Here is an 11,803-nt window from a genome sequence, read left to right on the forward strand (position 1 = left end):
CGTGGCCACCAGCCCACCATCGACCGCCGGGGTCATCACCCGCTCCACCACCGCCGTCCGAAGGCGGAAGGCGGAGGTGGATGCCCGCACGTGCGTCAGCGACCTTGCGCGCTACACCGAGTTCCTACGGGAGGAGAAGGAGCGCCTCGTCGATCACGCAAAGAGCCTTACCGCCGCCGTGGCCGCGACACACGCCGCCTCAGAGGCGAGGAATCAGGAGATCTACAAGGAGAACCACCGCTTCGAGAGGGGTCGTCTGGAGCGGCAGAGGGCGTTCGAGGTGAGCGCCGCTGAAGCTGCAACAGCGGCATGCACCGTATTGCGGTTGCCCAGCTCGTCGGTAGGCTCCTCCTCCTCCGCCTCTTACTGAGCGCGCTCGGCAGAGGAGAGGCAGCCGACACTAGTACAAAGCCCCTCCGCAGTGGTAGTAGTATTTAGGGACTATTTTGTTCAGTTCATCTGACTATAGATGTGGTGGAACTGTAAAACATACTTAAAATTAGCTAGTATATATAGTTGAACTAGTTATTTCAGTACGTGGTTGGCAACAATTGGGGAAAAGTTTGGTCGGTTCAGCTGTCGAGTTCAACTGTTTGTATAAATTAAGAACGACTGCTTAATCTATGAATGAAATCTATGCTTAATTACTGAATTTTAGTTGCAAAAATTAGATAGTGCTAGTGATTTTTAGCTGCATATTTTGACAAATCGCAGTGTTACAAGGATTGACAAATCTTACCAAATTGTTTGTACGTGGTTGCACACGGGTCATCCAAAACAACCGTTTGCGTTGAAGGGATGCACAAATCCTGCGCTGCTCTCATTTTGCATACGGGTGTTCTATCTAAAACGTTTGCGATCAAGAGTTGCAGCAATCCCGCTCGGCACATTTTCTCTTGGCTTCCTGGGGAAGCTGTCGGTTTGCATACGGGTGTTCTAACTAAAATGTTTGCGATGAGTGTTTTATATTAAAAACTGAATTAAACTGCGGTTTGGGCGCCATTAATGGAGATTATGCGAGTGTAGGATCGAAAGTATGTCTAGAGGGGGGGGTGATTAGACTACTTGACCAAATAAAAATCTAGCCTTTTCCCAATTTTAGTTCTTGGCAGATTTTAGCAACTTAGAACAAGTCAAGCAATCAACCTACACATGCAATTCTAAGAGTATAGCAGCAGAATGTAAAACAATTGCATATGAAGGTAAAGGGAGGAGTTTGAGGGAGCAAACACAATGTTGACACGGATATTTTTTATCCGTGGTTCCGATAGGTGGTGCTACCGTACATCCACGTTGATGGAGACTTCAACCCACGAAGGTTAACGGTTGCGCGAGTCCACGGAGGGCTCCACCCATGAAGGGTCCACAAAGAAGCAACCTTGTCTATCCCACCATGGCCGTCGCCCACGAAGGACTTGCCTCACTAGGGTAGATCTTCATGAAGTAGGCGATCTCCTTGCCCTTACAAACTCCTTGGTTCAACTCCACAAACTTGACGGAGGCTCCCAAGTGACACCTAGCCAATCTAGGAGACACCACTCTCCAAGAAGTAACAAATGGTGTGTTGATGATGAACTCCTTGCTCTTGTGCTTCAAATGATAGTCTCCCCAACACTCAACTCTCTCTCATAGGATTGGATTTGGTGGAAAGAAGATTTGAGTGGAAAGCAACTTGGGGAAGGCTAGAGATCAAGATTTATGTGGTTGGAATGGAATATCTTGACCTCAACACAAGTGTAGGTGGTTCTCTCTCAGAAAATATGTATTGGAAGTGTAGGCATGTTCTGATGGCTCTCTCCACGAATGAAGAGTGGGTGGAGGGGTATATATAGCCTCCACACAAAATCTAATCGTTACACACAAATCACCAAACTCGGTGGGACCGATTTAGAGAACTCGGTCAGACCGACTTGGTTCATAATGTGACCGTTAGGTGTTTCGGTGGGACCGACATGTCAACTCGGTGGAACCGATATCATTAGGGTTAGGGCATAACGTAATCTCGGTGTGACTGATTACACAAACTCGGTGCGACCGATTTTGGTAATAGTCAAACAGAGAGTTGGTCAGGCAAACTCGGTGGGACCGATTCGCTCATCTCGGTGGGACCGAAACGTTACGAAAAGGAAACAGAGTGAACTCGGTGCGACCGATTTTGGTAATAGTCAACAGAGAGTTGGCCAGGCAAACTCGGTGGGACCGATTCACTCATCTCGGTGGGACCAAAACGTTATGAAAAGGAAACAGAGTGTTTGCATTGCAATCTCGGTGGGACCGAACGCTCATCTCGGTTGGACCGAAACGTTACGAAGGGAAACAAAGAGATTACAATCCCATCTCGGTGAGACCGAGATCCCTATCGGTGAGACCGAAAAGACTAGGGTTTTTGGCAATGGCTATGTCAACTGAAATTTGGTGGCTCCGGATAGAAAGAATCGGTGGGGCCGAGTTGGATATTTGGTTTGGGACAGATGTGGATATGAGAAAGTAGTGGAGGGTTTTGGAGCATATCACTAAGCATTTTGAGCAAGAACCTCATTAAGCAACACCTCATCCCTTCTTAATAGTATTGGCTTTTCCTATAGACTCAATGTGATCTTGGATCACTAAAATAGAAAATGTAGAGTCTTGTGCTTTGAGTTTGAGCCAATCTTTTGTCCTTAGCAATTTGAAGGGTCCACTTCCTAATCCATGCCATGCCAATCATTGAGCTTTCCTGAAATATTCATCTTGAAATAGCATTAGCTCAATGAGCTATATGTTGTTTGGAATTACCAAAACCACATAGGGATAGTTGCACTTTCAATCTCCCACTTTTTGGTAATTGATGACAACATATAGATCAAAGCTTCGACAAATGATAAGATTGAAAAACATCGTCGCTTTGAGAAGTATGTGATAAGCAAGAGCTCCCCCTAAATTTGTGCATTATTAAAATTTTTCTCTTGAATGCAAATGCACAATCGATTAGGATCATGGGTTACTCTTCCATGTCACATACATCTTGGTGAAGCGCTCAAAATGATAGAAATTAAAACACATGCACTCATCACCAAGCAAAGTGAATGATCATAAGAGGATATAAAGATAATATCATCCAACAAGCATTAAGGGTAGCATATGATCAAACACATGATCAAACAAGTATCTCCCAAGGACATAAAGTTTCAAACCAAACCAAATAAGTGCAAAGAGAGAATAAAAAAGCAACACTCTCTCTCGAAGCCTATGATCTATACATTTTTCTCCCCCTTTGGCAACTAGTTACCAAAAATTTCAAAAATGCATAGTGCTAAATGACTCTCAGGCTTGATCTTCGGGAGGTGATGTTGAGAGAACTCCAAGGACGAAGGCTTCAGATGAAGTAGCTGGAGCTGGTGGAGTAGCTGCTGGAGGTGGAATTGGAGCTGTAGCTGCTGGTGCTGATGTTGTAGCTCTGGTGTCTGTCACTGGCACTGCAGCAGATCTCTGTCCTCTGGGCACTCTGGCAAAAGCATCTGTGGTAGACTTGCCCTTCTTCTCATCTGCTTCCTCCTGAAGTTGCTCAACTGCAGTTTGGATTTCTGTTACCTTGACATCAAGGTCATAGAATTTCTGCTCAATGATCCTCTCTAGACTCTCCTAGTTCTTGGTCAGGGTGGCCAAGCCCTTCTCAATCCTTAGGGTGGATTGGATCAGATATCCAAGCTGGTCTTGCTTGCTCTTCAAGAATACCTGAGAGGCCTCCTCTACTATTGGAATCTTTGCAGCCTTCTCTGCCTTAGCCTTCTCTCTCTTCTCATGTGCTTGAGCTGAAGATGGTTCATTCTCATTCATCACTACTGTGTTATCTTCAAATTCAGGATAGATGGGCAGGTGCTCTTTGTCCAAATGATATGTGCCTGTGCCCATCTTTGAGTTGATGAGCTCCTGAATGTGTGGGGCATACCCACACCTTCTCTTCTGGTCAGCAGCAGTCCTCTTGATTGTCTCAACAATCAGGCTCATAACTTTGAACTTTTGTGGGACATCAAATATGTGCAGCAAGTTGATGGCATGTCCTTTGATCATCTTGTGATCACCTGACTTGGGTAGCAGTGTGTGCCTTAAGATCCAGTTTATGGTTGGCAGACCAGACAACAAGTAGTGTACAGATCCAAACTTATGTGTATCCAAAGCAGCATCTGGGATCTCTTTGTACATGTTGGCCATAGTGTTGTGGTCTTTCTTCTTCTCTACATAAATGTCCAAGTCATCCCCATGTTCCTTAGGAGCATTTATGAGCTTGGCCCATTCCTCAACTGTAGACTGGTACCTAGTACCCTCAGACATCCATACTATCCTTCCATCTGGATAGAAGTGTGCAGTGGAGTAGAATTGCATGATGAGCTCATGATTCCACTTGGTGAGCTTCTGGGCAACAAAAGTGTCCACTCCACATGCCTTGAAGCTATCAAGCACACCAGGGAAGTGATCCTCATTCTCCTTGATGAACTCCCAGTCAACCCATCTCATGTCACACACAATGGGCTTCTTGTCAAGCAGAATAGTCTCATAGAAGTCCTGCTGTTCCTTGGTGTGAAATCTATAGTCCACAGCAGTCCTTCTCCTGATAGCATATGGATCAGACTGTCTCCATATTCTCAATCCTGCACCCTTCTTGATTTTCATGTTCTCTGCAACTGGGTGTGCATCAGTGTGGTCAAGGATCTTGGGCTTCAGCTTTCTCAAAACAACAGAATCATCTTCTTCTTCTTCTTCAGCAGCTTGAGGCACTGGGGCCTTGTTCTTCTCTTCAGCAGGTATGTTCCTAGTGCTTCTCTTGGGTTTTGGTTTTGGAGCTGGAGCAGCAGCCTCAGGAGCAGCTTTGGGCTTTGATGGAGCAGCCCCTGATTTAATTGCATCTCCCATAAGCTTTTGTGCTTTAGGTGCTGGTGCAGCATCCTCTTCCTCTTCTTCTTCTTCAGACTCTCTCATCATTGATGGCTTCCCAATAACTCTGGCAATGGTCTTCTTAACCCTTTCTTTTCTCTTCTTGCCATCTCCAGTTTCCTTGGGTTCAAGAGTGAACTCCATTGTTTCTTGAGTGGAGGCTCTGGCTTTTGACATTGGAACTCTTCTTGCTGGAGCCTTTGTTTTCAGTCCAGGCTTTGTTGCAGCAGCTGTGCCATACTCCTTTTTCAGCACCTTTTTCCTCGAAGTGGCTTCATCCTCAACAGCCACATAATTTTCATTCTCTGAATCAGAAGTTTTCTTCTTCCTAGTCCTGGTGGCAGCCTTTGGCAGATTACTTGGAGTGCTCCTGCTGCCTTCATCATAGCTGTCTGAGGGACTAGTGCCCTCACTCAACTGAACCTGCTCTTCCGACTTGATCTGGCTGTCACTTTGGTCAGACATCTCTGCAAATACTCTGACAGCAGACCCTGTGAATAGGTTATAGATGAGGTAGATTAGATGAGCATCACAAAGTACAGGAGTTTTGAAAAAAGGATGACTTAAAAAGTTAGTTTTAGTTCTTCACAGAAAGCATTTCGGATCTACCGATTTGTAAACTCGGTGATACCAAAGCAGCTTTTGGAACCTAAACTAGTGAACTCGGTCAGACCGAGTCACAGTTCGGTGGTACCGAGACTGCTAGGGTTTCACAGAGAATCGAACTCGGTCACACCGATTTGTAATTTTCAGTCAGACCGAAAACGCATGTGCACCGGCCTAAGCCAAAATCGGTGAGACCGATTTCTACAACTCGGTTGGTCCGAGATGAATTCGGCGGAGACCTAACCCTAAATTTTCAAATCAAAACTAATCTACGGGATGTTTTCGCTGGACAGGATGATTTCAATCGTGGCAAGAATCATGGCAAAGCAATGTGCTAAGAATTGGAGTTAAGGATTAGCACAAAGTTCAAGTTCGTACCCTAGTTCGGCGACGAACTTGCTATGGTGGCAACGACAGTGGAGATTTACGTTGACGGCGGCGGAGACCAGCGGCGGGAGGTCGCTGGCAACGAGAGGACGATCCGGAGACCCGAGGAGGCAGAGTAGGTTACGCGCGGGCGAGGAGGTTCGGAAAATTTTCCAAAATTTGGCCCGTCGGTATATATAACCTGACCCTGTCGGTGTGACCGAGTGGAACGATTCGGTGGCACCGAGATGCAAAACTGCAAGCAGTTACTGCAACTCGATGTGACCGAAAAGTTCTAATCGGTTGCACCGAGATTGAAAACCCTAGATCAACTTAGTGACTCGGTAGGACCGAAAAGGGTGAATCGGTCAGACCGAGATGCACAAACAGGTTTTGGAGGTTTAAGTCTATGAAGAATCGGGAACTCCGAGTGCTCCTCACATAGAGTGGTTCGAATCTGACTTGATCAAACTTTGTGATGTAGCATGAATAGAGTTGAGACGAGAAAAGCATAGATAGCTAGAGGGAGTTCTTAGGCATTCTTGTCCATCCATTTGGCAAAAGAGAAAGAGCCAAACAATCAAAACAACAAATGGATGTCCTTGAATGAGTAAAATATGCAACCAACATGCTCACACAATAAAATGGCAAATGAAATATGCGACAAAGCATGCACAAACACTCTAGCATCTATCAAGCAGTTTGGCGATGACTAAGTCATCTATATATGAGTATATTGACATAGGAGTCAAATGAGAACATTTGATCATAGGTCATACTCATCGTTTAAGCACAAGTGGGGTTACCACTTTTACATAAAGCATTGTTGTGTTCACACCATTAGTGTTGCTTTAGCTCAATTGATTAGAGTAAAGCTCCCCCTAGATGTGATATCCCCCCTAAGAGGGATGAACTAACCTTGGGTTTTGTCGATGATGACTTCATGTAGGTGTTGAAGATGTAGATGCTCAATGTTGATGTAGATCATTTGGAGCAATCCTTTGGAGTGAGTTGCACTTTCAATACCTACACGGGTTAGTCCCACAAGGAACAAACAAGGATATCCATAGACATAGAGTGATGCATACACAAGATGATGTCCATGAAAGCATTAGGTTACCTTGTCCCTTGTCTTACCAACAAGAGGGTTTGTGACTCCTTGAACTAGTGCAAGATATGGAAGTTGTTTGCACTTGTCCTTGCCAAAATGATAAGAGTGAAGTATGTTGGCGGAGTCACCCTCAAGAACTCTCTAGTTCTTCTTCTTCTGGATCCACACCATCTTGATGGGAATCCTCGAAGTTGTAGTTGTACTTGATGAGGTAGAACTTGATGTAGTCTTGGGAACCCACTTGATCAAGGCCTTAGGTGCTTCTTCATATGCATCAATTTCCTCTTGAAGTTGTCCTTGCCTTTTTGCTTGTGGTCTTGTGGTGGAAGATCATCTTGAGCTTGTGTCCCTTTGAAAGAAGTAGGATCATACTTCTCTTGTTGAGGAACAAACTTCGTCTTGGGGTATTGATCTTCTTCCCACTCAACTCCATTGGCATTGAACTTTCGTTCAAAACCAACACCTTGATTCTTCCGGTGTCTTCCTTGCTTGCGCACAATTTCCTCAAATTGCTTACTTCCGGCAAGGCTCTTGTAAACACCTTTCTCTATGATTCCCTTCAATAAGCTATTTTCTTGCTCAAGTGTAACTTGGCTAAGAGAATCATTAGTGGAATCAAGAGAATTACTAGAAGCAACAACATTGGATTTAGCATGATTGTTGTTACTACTAGATGATGCATCTTTATTGTTCTTGTTACTAGATTTAACTTGTGGCATGTAAGTAGACAAGAGTAAACGCTTGGCAATGTAAGAAGAACTTTTCTTGCAAAGATCATCATTGATTGCCTTTAAAAACTCATGCTCTTGCTCAAGGTTGAGCTTTTCAAAGCGTAGCTTATCATGAGTCTTGAAAAGTTCTCGATGATTTTCCAAGGTAGTTTCATGAGCTAACTTAAGAGTGTTTAGTTCTTGGGTTAGATGCTCAATCTCCTTATCATCATCATTCGTTTTATCTTGATTAGCATGATTAATTGACGTTTCATCATAGTCTTCATCACTAGAGTTGTCAACAAGTAAATCATCATCACCTAGCAAATCATCTTCATCACTATTGAAATCAACATACTCGGGATGTGTTACCTTTGGACCTTTGTCCATGAAGCATCTTCCAAATCCTTCATTTGGTGAGTCAAATATGTCGTAGGAGTTGGTTGACACAAGTGCTAGACCGGCAACACCTTCATCTTGAGTATATTCGTTGTCGGAGTGATAACTTCTTTCGGAGTGATTGTCGGAGTCGGAGCCAGATACCCATTCACCAACATGAGCTTGATATCTTCTTTTTGTGTAGCTCCTTGATGACTTTTCTTTCCTTTCCGAATCCTTGCTTCTCCGAGAGGGTTTTTGTTCATAACGATCATCTCTACTCCTCCTTTCTCTTGGTGGTGATTCTTCTCTTCTACTTCTTCTTCTGGGAGAATCTTCTCTTCTTTTGTAGGGGCCGTACACTCATTGGAGTAGTGTCCGGGTCTTCCACAATTGTAGCAATTTCGCTCACGACTAGAAGATCTTTTGTCATTGTAGGACCTTGACATGGAACTTCTTTCTTTGCTTCTACTCTTGTAGAACTTGTTGAAGTTCTTTACCATTAGGCTCAATTCTTCATTGAAGGTTTGCTTCTCACTTGATGATGTGGGAGCATCACATGAGGCTTTGTAAGCACCACTTGACTTGTTGTGAAGCTCTTCCTTATCCTTGAGTGACATCTCATGAGCAACAATTCTTCCAATGACTTCCGTTGGCTTGAGATCTTTGTAATTGGGCATCATTTGGATCAATGTGCACATGGTATCATATTTCCCATCCAAGGCTCTTAGGATCTTCTTGATAATGAATTTGTCGGTCATCTCTTCACTTCCTAAGCCGGCAACCTCATTTGTGATGAGAGCAAGCCTAGAGTACATTTCAGCGACACCTTCACCATCCTTCATTTTGAACTTGTCAAGTTGACTTTGAAGCACATCCAGTTTGGATTCCTTGACGGAGTCGGTACCTTCGTGCATATCAATCAAAGTATCCCAAATTTCCTTTGCATTCTCAAGACGGCTGATTTTGTTGAATTCTTCGGGGCACAATCCATTGAAGAGAATATCACAAGCTTGAGCATTGTATTGTAGCATCTTCAACTCTTCCGCGGTAGCTTCACGGTTAGGTTCTTTCCCATCGAAGAATTCACCTTGCAAGCCAATACACACAATAGCCCAAACGGCGGGGTTATGTCCAAGAATATGCATTTTCATCTTATGCTTCCAACTAGCAAAATTTGCACCATCAAAGTAAGGACCTCTACGGTGGTAATTTCCCTCGCTAGACGCCATACTCTCCTAGGTTGTGAAACCAAGGCTGTGACCTCCAAAAGCTATGGAAATCAAAGCAAATGGAGACCAAAGCTCTGTTACCACTTGTAGGATCGAAAGTATGTCTAGAGGGGGGGGTGATTAGACTACTTGACCAAATAAAAATCTAGCCTTTTCCTAATTTTAGTTCTTGCAAGATTTTAGCAACTTAGAACAAGTCAAGCAATCAACCTACACATGCAATTCTAAGAGTATAGCAGCGGAATGTAAAACAATTGCATATGAAGGTAAAGGGAGGAGTTTGAGGGAGCAAACACAATGTTGACACGGAGATTTTTTATCCGTGGTTCCGATAGGTGGTGCTATTGTACATCCACATTGATGGAGACTTCAACCCACGAAGGGTAACGGTCGCGCGAGTCCACAGAGGGCTCCACCCACGAAGGGTCCACGAAGAAGCAACCTTGTCTATCCCACCATGGCCGTCACCCACGAAGGACTTGCCTCACTAGGGTAGATCTTCACGAAGTAGGAGATCTCCTTGCCCTTACAAACTCCTTGGTTTAACTCCACAAACTTGACGGAGGCTCCCAAGTGACACCTAGCCAATCTAGGAGACACCACTCTCCAAGAAGTAACAAATGGTGTGTTGATGATGAACTCCTTGCTCTTGTGCTTCAAATGATAGTCTCCCCAACACTCAACTCTCTCTCATAGGATTGGATTTGGTGGAAAGAAGATTTGAGTGGAAAGCAACTTGGGGAAGGCTAGAGATCAAGATTTATGTGGTTGGAATGGAATATCTTGACCTCAACACAAGTGTAGGTGGTTCTCTCTCAGAAATATGTATTGGAAGTGTAGGCATGTTCTGATGGCTCTCTCCACGAATGAAGAGTGGGTGGAGGGGTATATATAGCCTCCACACAAAATCTAACCGTTACACACAAATCACCAAACTCGGTGGGACCGATTTAGAGAACTCGGTCAGACCGACTTGGTTCATAATGTGACCGTTAGGTGTTTTGGTGGGACCGACATGTCAACTCGGTGGAACCGATATCATTAGGGTTAGGGCATAACGTAATCTCGGTGTGACTGATTACACAAACTCGGTGCGACCGATTTTGGTAATAGTCAAACAGAGAGTTGGTCAGGCAAACTCGGTGGGACCGATTCGCTCATCTCGGTGGGACCGAAACGTTACGAAAAGGAAACAGAGTGAACTCGGTGCGACCGATTTTGGTAATAGTCAACAGAGAGTTGGCCAGGCAAACTCGGTGGGACCGATTCACTCATCTCGGTGGGACCGAAACGTTATGAAAAGGAAACAGAGTGTTTGCATTGCAATCTCGGTGGGACCGAACGCTCATCTCGGTTGGACCGAAACGTTACGAAGGGAAACAAAGAGATTACAATCCCATCTCGGTGAGACCGAGATCCCTATCGGTGAGACCGAAAAGACTAGGGTTTTTGGCAATGGCTATGCCAACTGAAATTTGGTGGCTCCGGATAGAAAGAATCGGTGGGGCCGAGTTGGATATTTGGTTTGGGACAGATGTGGATATGAGAAAGTAGTGGAGGGTTTTGGAGCATATCACTAAGCATTTTGAGCAAGAACCTCATTAAGCAACACCTCATCCCTTCTTAATAGTATTGGCTTTTCCTATAGACTCAATGTGATCTTGGATCACTAAAATAGAAAATGTAGAGTCTTGTGCTTTGAGTTTGAGCCAATCTTTTGTCCTTAGCAATTTGAAGGGTCCACTTCCTAATCCATGCCATGCCAATCATTGAGCTTTCCTGAAATATTCATCTTGAAATAGCATTAGCTCAATGAGCTATATGTTGTTAGGAATTACCAAAACCACCCAGGGATAGTTGCACTTTCAGCGAGCAAGGCGGGCGGCCATGGAAGTCAAAGGGCTCGCTTCCAAGTGAGCCTGCGCAGCATACAACTTGCACGCTTCCCGGTGAACCTGCGCATTCGAGGACAGCTAGCACACCTCTCGGTTAGCCTGCGCACAGAACGACACTCGCACTCCTCCTGTTTAGTCAAGGTCAAGCAGCTGTCCGCACGACACCTACTACAGCCATTAAAACCAAGACACGTGGTGTCACGTGAATGGTTAACAGAACGCACACGGTTTGAATTATACAAACGTTTGAGATATTAAATGGCAGCTATTTTTTCAAAACCTTTGTTGGTTGTTATTATTCGAGTGCGCCTTCTCTCAAAATGGACACGAAAAATACCACAGCATGTCGGGTGCCATTCCATGATAGAATGCCACGTTTCATGAATTTCAGACGAGTTTTGGATTTACTAGAATTTAAAAATAAAGTACTCAATGTTTTGCCGGCAATCAACGGTGCCCTGGTGTTTGAAATTCATTCCCATTTCTTGCATGGGACCTAAGCATGCACCCAAGGACATAGATTTGATTTTCAACCAATTTATATGCACTTGAGCATGTGCATGTAGTTCAAATTTGAATTATGCACATAAATGC

Source organism: Aegilops tauschii, chromosome 4, assembly GCF_002575655.3.
Source record: "Aegilops tauschii subsp. strangulata cultivar AL8/78 chromosome 4, Aet v6.0, whole genome shotgun sequence".
Lineage (NCBI taxonomy): Eukaryota > Viridiplantae > Streptophyta > Magnoliopsida > Poales > Poaceae > Aegilops > Aegilops tauschii.